Here is a 10,548-nt window from a genome sequence, read left to right on the forward strand (position 1 = left end):
ACACCGAAGTTTATGAATATCTTTGTGTGACCGGCGATTTTTTGTGCGGTGTGATATCCCAATGAAAATAACACCCTTACTTATTATTTAAATCGATGGGTTCAAATCTTGCATAAGAAATGAATGCTTTTCAGTATGCGTTTTATGAACAAGCTTGTACAGCATATTGCGTTTGTGAAGTTACTTTTTTTTATATAAAAAATGGAGAAAAAATGCTGTTAACAGCTGCTTTAAATAATAACTCTGCGAGTCCCAATAATTTTCAAATACGTATTGGAAACAGATCCCAATATTTCTTTGAAGAGCCAATCAAATTGTTTGATCAAACAACGTTTCTGAAGACGTACATTTCTATCCTGACAATGCACTGCTCTGTTCTAACCCCTCTGAATCCATCTCCCAAAAGTTTGAAGGACTTCGCTAGCAAGAAATCAGTCGACTGTAACCATTATTATGATTTCTTTAAGAAAGATGCATTATAATCAAGGAATATCGTACAAAAGTGATCATCAGGATGTTGCTGGACCAAACACGTGGCATCACACGATAATAGGCTACTTGTGTAAAGACGTTAAGTTATGCCATTGGAATATATCGATTAAAAATATTTTTAAATCGTACACTTCGTCGAAAGGGTTCGTATTTAAGCCCACAACTGCATTGGCAAATGAAACAAATATACATGGCCTCACAACGACCACTTACTGCCTTTCTTCATCCTAATAGATACAAATCTTTTCGTATCCTTAATTATCTACATATATTAAAACCTCGGGGGAACTTTTCCCTAAGGGGTTAAATAAAGCAAGCTTCTCAAGATATTTAATACACGCCGAAATCACGAAAACGACATAACTTCAAACAACCAATCGAAACCAAGTAGATTAAACATTTTTATTCTTCATTCGAGCGATTAAGAATTTCCTGTTTAATCATATGCTTGTAAATGTTTCCGCTGACATAGTTCACATTTATTTTAAGAGTTCTTGGAACACGCTAACCTCAGACGTGCTCCAAGAACACACACCTGATATGTTGGCTTCCCATTGCTGCTAAATAGTAAGAGAAATGGAGTAACGATAGACTTCTTGCACTACATATCCATAAATAAGTGTTATGACTCAAGGTCTAAAGGCAAAGTAGAATGGGAACTAGAAAAAAACTTTAAAAATCACGTGGAAATTGCATTGTATCATCCCTCGTTAAGATTTCATATTTTTCCTTTATAAGGAGAGCTCATGGCGAATGGGACGAGTTGCAACCCATTTACAATGTATTTTAACAACAATGTTTATAAAGGTGACTTATTGTTTGTAATTAAATGCTGCGTGTGAAAATGATTTATATTTAGAAATTAAAATTATATTCGCTCTACAATTGGAAACTCATTGTTCACGGCTTAGTTATTCAAAAGAGACTCTTCCTGACAACAATGATATATCATCGCACGTGACGTTCAGCTAATTATTAAACAGCTGCGATTTGATATTGTTACTGATATTGTTCAGTAGATGATTGTTGAAGTGCGCATGAGTGTGTTCAGTGATGTTTTAAAAAAAAAAAAATTAAGACTTTCACTCATTTATTTTATCAAAGGAGATGAAAGATCTTATATTTAAGACCTCTAGGCAATAAAGAACAATTACAATTTGTTACAATTGCATATCAGAATGGCCCTTTACTTCCACTTTTATTGATAACAAATCATACATGAACAGTTTTTTTTTCTTTATTTTATTCAGGCCATTCAATTAAATCTCTCAGGCAGAAAAAGATTACAAAGGATCATGGAAATAAACTGAATTAATATATAATATGGAAAAAAAAAATCAATACCCAGAGGGTAGACTAGCAGTGACTAATAATGCATAGTATGAATCTTTTAGCAAGGCCATTGAAGCCTGCAGTTACTCTTGTGGAATAAATGAGACATCTAAAGAACTCTATAATGTAATATTTTGTAGAAAAATAACTACTGTTCAGGTACTACTATGCGGTTGTATACACAATAAAAAGCACATAAATACATGATATATACAGAAATCATGTGGTCTCAGGTTGGGTTCCATTTTTACACCAAGGAACATGCAGGTAATCTCAGAAGCTTAACGAGCAGTTATCACTAGCCGAGGGCCACATCCTCACGCACGTGGCTTGTTCCAGGTGTAGATCTGAAATAAGAAAAATTAAGCTTTTCAATTATATACAAGCAATTTTTGGCATAATACCTTCATTTGCAAGCCTACAAATTAAATTAGGTTTACAGACAATTATATTAGAATTTTTTTCTTGTAACAAATACAAAACATGCATTGACATAATTCTTACATTGGCGCACTGCAATAAAGTACCCATGAAAAAGAAAAAATATTAATAAAAAGAAACCACAAAGGAATTCCCTTTTGAGCGAAGGGGATTAGCCATGTGTGGGTAATGTATCGCTGTGAAGTCGTAACGGGACTGTGCAACAAGCCATAAATAACCAGATCATCTTAAATAATGCTTACGACACTGAAGAGGAATGTTGTACTTTGTGTTATGCAAACATCCGCTGTTCATCTTTCCATGATAGAAACAAGTGATATGTTTGGTTCTTCCATTCCGGTGTCGTCCTAAGGTTCACTTTATGGCCTTAGATTGATGATCTGTTTAAATTATTAGACATGGAAAATGTCAGATAAAAAAATGACCTTTTTAAGTAATGTTCAAGGTGAAACCACTTCAAGGACGCGTAACCATCCGTGACTTAATCATTTTTACATTCCTGTTAAGCCCTCGGCAGGATTGGATGCTTTAATTAATTCATAATTTCGTTTAGTAAACGTAACATTTGCACAGCATGAACTTTGAGTCACGCAACACAAGACAATGTTTGCATATTTCAACAATGAGTTTTACAATCCATTGTTGAATGACGCAAAGTGAAGTGCATTTGTTCATTAGCTCCATCTACAGTTAATACAGATTAAATTCCAAAATATTATTCATGTATCTCGTCATACAATTTACATAAGTTCATGAAAGTTAAATATACTCTAGGCGACACTTCCCATTTATGTGACGTCGCGTAAATTAACTCAACATTCGCTAATTGATTTCAATTGTCGAATTCATGCTGAATAATTAAACGCATACAATGATGTTTAATTTCCTGGTTTTCTTATTTTGTCAAGATTGTGGCGCCATCTCTTGGTCGCAATGATAAGATTCATTAAAATAGCCATTATTCGTATTTTTAAATGTAAAGAAACTTGATATATATATATATATATATATATTGAAATATATATAAACAGGATAATCATTAACACACGTAAAATCTATTTCTATTGCATCAAAGAATATGTGAAGAGATAGACAGAGAGAAGACTAAAACAGCTTAAGGGTAGGAGGAGAGAACAGAAGATACATCAGAAAAACATAATTTTGGTCACCTTTTTAAGATAAAATTAATGCACATTTCCAGGTAAAAAGAAGCGTATTGAGTGCTATAGTTTCATTTACCCAACTATAATCTTTAGGTCTTCGTACGGTTTCCTAGTATTCTTTGATTTTTTTCCCCTTTAATCTAACAGAAGTATTTTAGGAGAGTTGCGTAGAAATTGCTTATTAGGAACCGTATATATGCGATGTATTAAAAACAATCTACGCTATAATCATTTTGATGACAGCACAGGCTACATCTTACGTTTTTTCTTTTAAATCAAAAGTTCCATTACATTCCAATCCCTTTCAAATTGTTCGATGTTTAACAATTCGTTTATAACAATTAAATTTATCCCTCAGCAAGCCATTGTTAGGATTTGCACCAATTGCCCAACAATTAACAATGCGAAAATTGTGATGTATAAAAAATATTTATTATTATTAACCAAAGGTAGGATTTAAATCAGCATCACAGCATTTTATACAAGAATTCTGACTTAAGACAATTGAAATAGAACGTAAAAATTCGTACTCACCAATTTTGTTTTTTCCGTCGGCTGCCGCACTCCCAGACAGTGTTCCCAATAATCTGGACAGCAATCATTCCCTTCGCGACGATCACAGAATACATCGCAGTAGCAAAACGTGTCCATTACAGGAACCGCACATTCGTCCTGTCTTCCGATGCAGCAACCACCTTCGGGCCAATTTCTGCTACAGAAACTGCCTTCGATGTCTAAAAACTGGCAATCAATACGCCACGAGAGAAAAATTAGAACCAAGCAGCACGCGGATAAGAGCAAGGTAGACCGCTTTAAGAGATGCATATTCTACGATTAGGGTGGGCGAAAGTCTTCCAATATACTCGCGTCTTACTGATTTTACCGGCTTTTCTTTTTTTTATTATTTTATTCGGAACAAAAAAAGCAAACGGTCAATCGTTGCCAATAGCAACCGGAAGGAAACAATGCAGTAGGAAGCACGCAAGGATGAATGCAGTTCGTTGCAGTTAAAAATTCAAGCAAATATAGCAAAGTTCCTTACGGTTTGTGATATTCCTGGTGTTCGATGGAATACTGGCTTTAGAAAAGCGTATGCACACAAAGATGTCCTTGTGGGCTCTAATCTAATTAGAGTCTTGTTTACCCATACATCTTTCGCTCGCTTCGACCCACTTATCCGCCTCTGCCACACTGTTTTACGGCAGTACTGGTCGAAACGTCGGCAATGAAAATTTGGCAAATTTACAACTATTGTACTTGGCGCCATCTTCCGCCTTTTTCTGGAATTATTACCTCGACACGTACAACGTTGAGTCTTACTGACATGCCATATATATTACCGACAGGATAAAAAATTGACAATTACTTATTAAGTGGAAATTTATTTAAAAAAAAGGTATACAAATTTATTATTAAATTTTAAGAATAAAAATCTTATTTTGTCAAAAAAAGGATGAAATAACAGAAAATATTATAGATCCATTTATATTTTATAGCTAAATATACAAAAAACTATAATAATTAACACGCATGCGCTAAATAAATTAATTTATACATTTGCTTTTTTCTCGTATTTCAAATTCATTAAGTTTGTTATAGAGCGGGATGTGGAGTCTAAAATATCGATTTCAAATGAAATATTAGCGTGTTTCTTCAATCCATGATAGTATCGGAAGCTTACACTAAGCTTATTAATGTTTACAAGTTGTGTGTGGGTCACGGGCTTTCAAATGCATTTTCATTCAAGTGCCTGCTCGACTAAAGGTCATGGTGACTGCATACGAGTGCAGATGATTGGATGAACGGTGCTATGTTCACCGCATCTGAATTTTATTAACTTAATTTTTATTTTTTTAAATAGTATAATTATTTTAGTTTTCATGTAAAATTTTCATTTTATTATGTTGTTCTTCCATTATTGTACACCGAATACTTCGGAAACATACCAGGTGTGAATTACATGAGTGATTGTATCGGTTTTTAGTTTATTCTCAAATTAAGGACGTTATAAAAATTTATAAATTTATAAATCTGTTGACAAACGACATGCATCTCGTGGGACGTCGGTTTAAAGTTATCGAGACTCATTTGGTTTCCAAACAGTTTTCATTGGGTCCTCAAAAACATATCGAGCTTCTTATCTCGTAAGCCATCTTTGCATTTCGCACTCTCCTTTCTCCTAAGCGATATTAGTTCTCATTCGGATCCCAATCAGTTAATTGTCTCGTATTATGGAAACTCTGTCTTTCAGGACCATAAAAACGAACCTGGGTAGGAATAAATTTCGACAAATGTCTTACTGGTCCTGCCTGACCATTCAAAGTTTTTCCCACATCTGCACAGTACGTCGAGTTCTTGCAAACTGTGCATCCATTCGTTCACATCACGTAATCGACGATGCATGTTTCTTTGTCCTTACACACGTCACGTTTGATGACGTCACTGCAGTACGAATTTGTTGAAGCATTTCTTCCAAGTGTAAGGCGACTTGCGTCCGAAAAAGAACAGCGTCATTTATCTTCTTGACACACCATAACAGCTGTCAGCAATGGCTTCTTTTAAGATTTTCTACCTTAGCGCGCGCGCACACACTGCGTCTTCCGGTGCACTTCCTTCTCTGAACATCAGCTCGAGACAACTGTTTTATTAACTCGAGAACTGCTGAAAAGGGGTGTCTGATGTGGAGGAAGAGAAAACTTTGGATGTCCACGGGTGCAGAGGTTTAAACATTTCAAGACACTTAACACTGGATAGCAGTCTTGCAAAACTTCAACAGTACGAAATAGATTTATTCTGATAATGCCTTCACTACAGAACTTAATCCCATACAAAGTACCTTCTTAGTCAATGGATACAATCCCCTAAACTCCTACCCTTCCAAACCCTAAATCCATCACAATCCCATATATATATATATATATATATATATATATATACACACATATACATATATATATATATATATATATATATATATATATATATACACACATATACATATATATATATATATATATATATACATATACATATATATACACACAATACACACACACACACATATATATATATATATATATATATATATACACACACACATAACTTATTATTCTCATCACGTATAAACAATATTTTTAAATATACGATTCAAGTATTACTATCATATTTTCTGTTGGTTTTTACATTTGTTTTTGGCTGATTATTTTGTTATAGACAAAAATATTTTCCTTATATATACAAATAGAGTAGAAAATGGTATATACTTGTCAATGTTTTAGAATCATAATTGGACATGATATGCGAGTTATAGTGATCTCTTGTAATATACGTTTAAAACAAAAGTGAACATTATTATTTAGTCCCATGAGGTAGTCGCTCAATCTTTTTCTGAATGCATATTCTGAGGTTATTGATTTTGGGAGTTTATTATAGCTGCTTGTTGCTAGGTGTTCAAAGGATTTGTGAAATATTTCTTTGGGTACTACCAACAATTTCCGGCCACAACGTAAACCATAGTCTACATTACATACCGAAAAACTTACAACGTTCTTTCTTACATATAATATATAACCATAGAGATAAAGTTTCTTTAATGGCAAAATGTTATGAATGCCAAACAGATGGTTGGTTGAATGTGGTCAGTAGTCAATAATAGCTATAGCTCTAATTATTCTAATTTGTATTCATATCAAAGGAAGCAGACCAGATTGTTGTAGTCATCTCCACTCCAAAAGGTGATACTACATTGCAGTGAGGAATTGACCCAAGCATAGTATAAGCATCTTAAGAATGATGCACTTATAAATTTTTTTAACATAATACATTCTCTTAATTGCGAAAACTTCAGGATTGTGGATTATGAAGACAGATTGAGAATTTGTAGAATGCAGACACTAGCAAAGAGGAGTGATATGATTGAGACTTGCAAACTTCTGAAAAGGTCATACAGGATTTCAATTGACGGAATTTATGGACGGATGGGGGAAAGGACAAGAGGGCATTTCTCTGAAGCTGAGAATGAATGCTGCTAAGAAGGGGTGAGGGATAGATTTTTCTCTCATAGGATGATGCGTGATTGCAATGGATTGCCTTTGGATGTTGTGAGTGCAAGCGGCGTGAATGAATAAGAGAATAAGTATGATAGCTTGTGCGTGTAGCCTCTCTTAATAATAATCCAGGCATGTCTGAAAATGTTGCAAAAAATCGTAAGAAAATAATGTAATGACAACTTTCAGACCACATAAAAGTTGACAGTCTATAGATATATCTACCAAATGTCCTTTAGGTGCAATTAGTCCTACTCTGGCCAAATAGGTAGGACGGCCAACGTCAGAATCTCCGAGTACCACATCTACCGTCATCACTATGGCCACTCAGAACTCGCACACTTGGATATCAACTACAAGATCTGTTTGGAAAAGGTCACCTTACTTCACCATAGCGAATAACACAAATACAAAACTTCCTGGAATCTGCCTCTGTTTTTTTAAAAAAGCTTACATTGAGATGCATGAATCTGCCTCAATTCTGAAAAGTGCTCATCCTCAGGCTAAAAACATCCAATCAAGCCAGTAGGGGTTCTGTTTAAAACTTGGGACTTATCTTTGTTTCTCCACTTCAGTCTCACTCATGTAGAGAATTTGTGCAAGTATCTTAATCCATATATTGTTCCCTGATGATGCCAGTTTGACTTTGTCGAAATATAGGACGGACTAAATTGTATACGGACGGACAGATCCTAATTAGTATTTATGCACTGGTACCAACAGAACTCATTAAAATACGAAATTGTTTATAAAATAGTTTTAAAACATTTGACAACTAAATTTTAAGTACTTAATTAAAACGTTATGTATTGTAAAAAGTTAAAAACGGCTTATGTTTTTCCTTTAAACAAATCTATTCAAAGAACACAACCTTGTTTATAAACAGAACTCACACTTTTACAAGACAAAGAAGCTTTTTACATAGACGTTGCAGCATTTTTTTTTTTTTTTTGAATCTTAATATGAAATGAGTTGAGCGCATTCTGTCCTCGCTAGTAAACAAACGCATCAAAAATGCAAGAGTGCGTTCTCCGATGGTGTGCGTGCACGCACACGCAACTTGATTACTCAGGTGGAAATACGAAGTTTCGTATTCTAAAATTCTCTTGAGATTGCTTAAATAAAAACAAGTCACTTGCCATAGTTACACAATACGATTTCTTACTTAAGAGTTGATGACAAGTAAAACGAATGGCTGCATGGGAAGATTCAAGAAACAAAAATATTCAAATCCTGTTTCGAAATAAGAGAGAAGATGTAGAACATTTTATTATTCTTACGTACATGAAGCTCAACAGCCTCTGCACGAAGTGAGCTTTCAATTAGTTTCGCATATCAAATGGGACTTCCGTAGCTCAGTTGATTTAGGGAGCCCTTTGGTCAGGAAGACCTCGGGTTCTACTTCTGTCTACGACTCGAAAAAACTCAACTCGTCTTGGACGAGTGGATTGATTTCACAAACTTGGCTTCTTTTTATGTGAATCCCACCTACGAGACTTACAGTATAGTACATCCATAGTATACTGTACATTTAGTACTGCAAATAGGCAGTATTAAATATACAGGATCTGGAAACCCAGTTCTAGGGACCAAACGAACTTTTTTTTTCAAGCTATTTCAGGGTGGAAATAGCTTGAAAATAGTTGACTCCAATAAGCAGGGTGGATTTCTAACACGGAACATGATATTTATCTCCACCTCAACCTAAATAAAATCACCAACATCCATGCTCACAGCCGAGATTACAAGCGAAAGCCTATTTGGAAAGCGAGTACGTTAACCACTCAACTAACCAGGTTGGAGCCGAAGAGTACTGGTTAATGCAAATGCTAGTAAACCATATGAAAGACCTAATCGTAAGATTGTCTTCTATAATATTAAAATAAGGTAAAGAATACACCAAATGACGTGTTGTTCATATTTATTAGCAATACATGAAATATTTTATAACCCATATGACGATTGAGATCAAGAGACTCAGAGCTCCAATTGTAGCTGACCTGACGAACAAAACAGTTGATGACGTCTTTAATTCAAAAATATCTACTCCTGAATTGTGACATTTTGTACCTGATTAGCCTTTTGTTTTTGAATTTATCGAAATGATTAACGAAATTTAAATACGTTTAGGCTAAATGACATGTGGAACTTCCGATATTTGCCTTTGATTTAAGTGATCAGCTGATGTTTGCAATGGTACAGATGTTGTGGCAATGGCTAACGACAACTCGCTCATGCAGATGATTTCGATGCGCTATGCAATTGTCACGGATTCCCATTCTCCAATTATAATTTAGAACGAATAAACATCTGCAGATAAAGAACCAATGATAAAGAACTCCGAACAACGCTAGGAGTCTAACGAAACCAAGTAAAAACTCAACCGATATAAATCGAATCATCTGTACCGCAACACGAGGGATTAAAGAAGCAAATCTTGTACGGAGTAGTGGTGTGGTGTGTCAGATCTCATCATTGTGATCGTCTCATTATTGTTAAGCACTGGAAAGAATACGTAAGACACGCGGCAATCTTAAGATAGAATAAAGAAACAAAAACTAACGCCTACAACTAAATAAGACTGTTCGAAGCATTCCCAAAGTTAATTATAGGAGTCGAAGGTGTGCGCGTGTAGGAGAAACCGAGTGAATATTTATAATGTTCGCTTCAGGATTATCTTTGATCCCGAAGGATTTGGGGGTCTTCGAAATGCGGTCTTGTTGCCACGGCAGACAGAAAACAAAACGAGACTGGCGGTTATTAGCAAACAGCCAATACGAAATGAATAAGGGGTGGGATGGGGGGGGGGTGATTTTATTCATTTCCTTTCATAATTAGAACTTCGAGGATTGCGATTAAAAATTCCCAGTAATGATACATCGTGCATTATCTTTGAACGTGCACATTCAATGCTAACAACGCCTTTTTTTATTATTATTTAATTTCTAATTATGTGATCTTTCCTGTTCCTTCGTGAATGTTATCGTTTCTTAGCAGCGTGTTGACTTAAGGTACGAAATAACGGATATTTGCGACGCCCATTATTCTGAGTGGAGCGATATTCCAATAAAAGG

The 10,548-nt window shown here is 35.0% G+C and overlaps 1 long non-coding RNA gene across 1 annotated transcript; it reads right to left on the minus strand.

Annotated features, from left to right (window-relative positions):
- Positions 1 to 1,565: 1,565 nt before the first annotated feature.
- LOC150107328 (uncharacterized) lies at positions 1,566 to 4,623 on the minus strand. Its single transcript, XR_016548189.1, has 2 exons — positions 3,963 to 4,623; positions 1,566 to 2,171 (listed from the first exon to the last, which is right to left on the minus strand). It is a non-coding gene; the product is annotated as an uncharacterized LOC150107328 (long non-coding RNA).
- Positions 4,624 to 10,548: the final 5,925 nt, after the last annotated feature.

This window comes from Typopeltis vanoorti, chromosome 4 (genome assembly GCF_054136105.1).
Source record: "Typopeltis vanoorti isolate ZY-2024b chromosome 4, IOZ_Tvanoo_1.0, whole genome shotgun sequence".
Classification (NCBI taxonomy): Eukaryota; Metazoa; Arthropoda; class Arachnida; order Uropygi; family Thelyphonidae; genus Typopeltis; species Typopeltis vanoorti.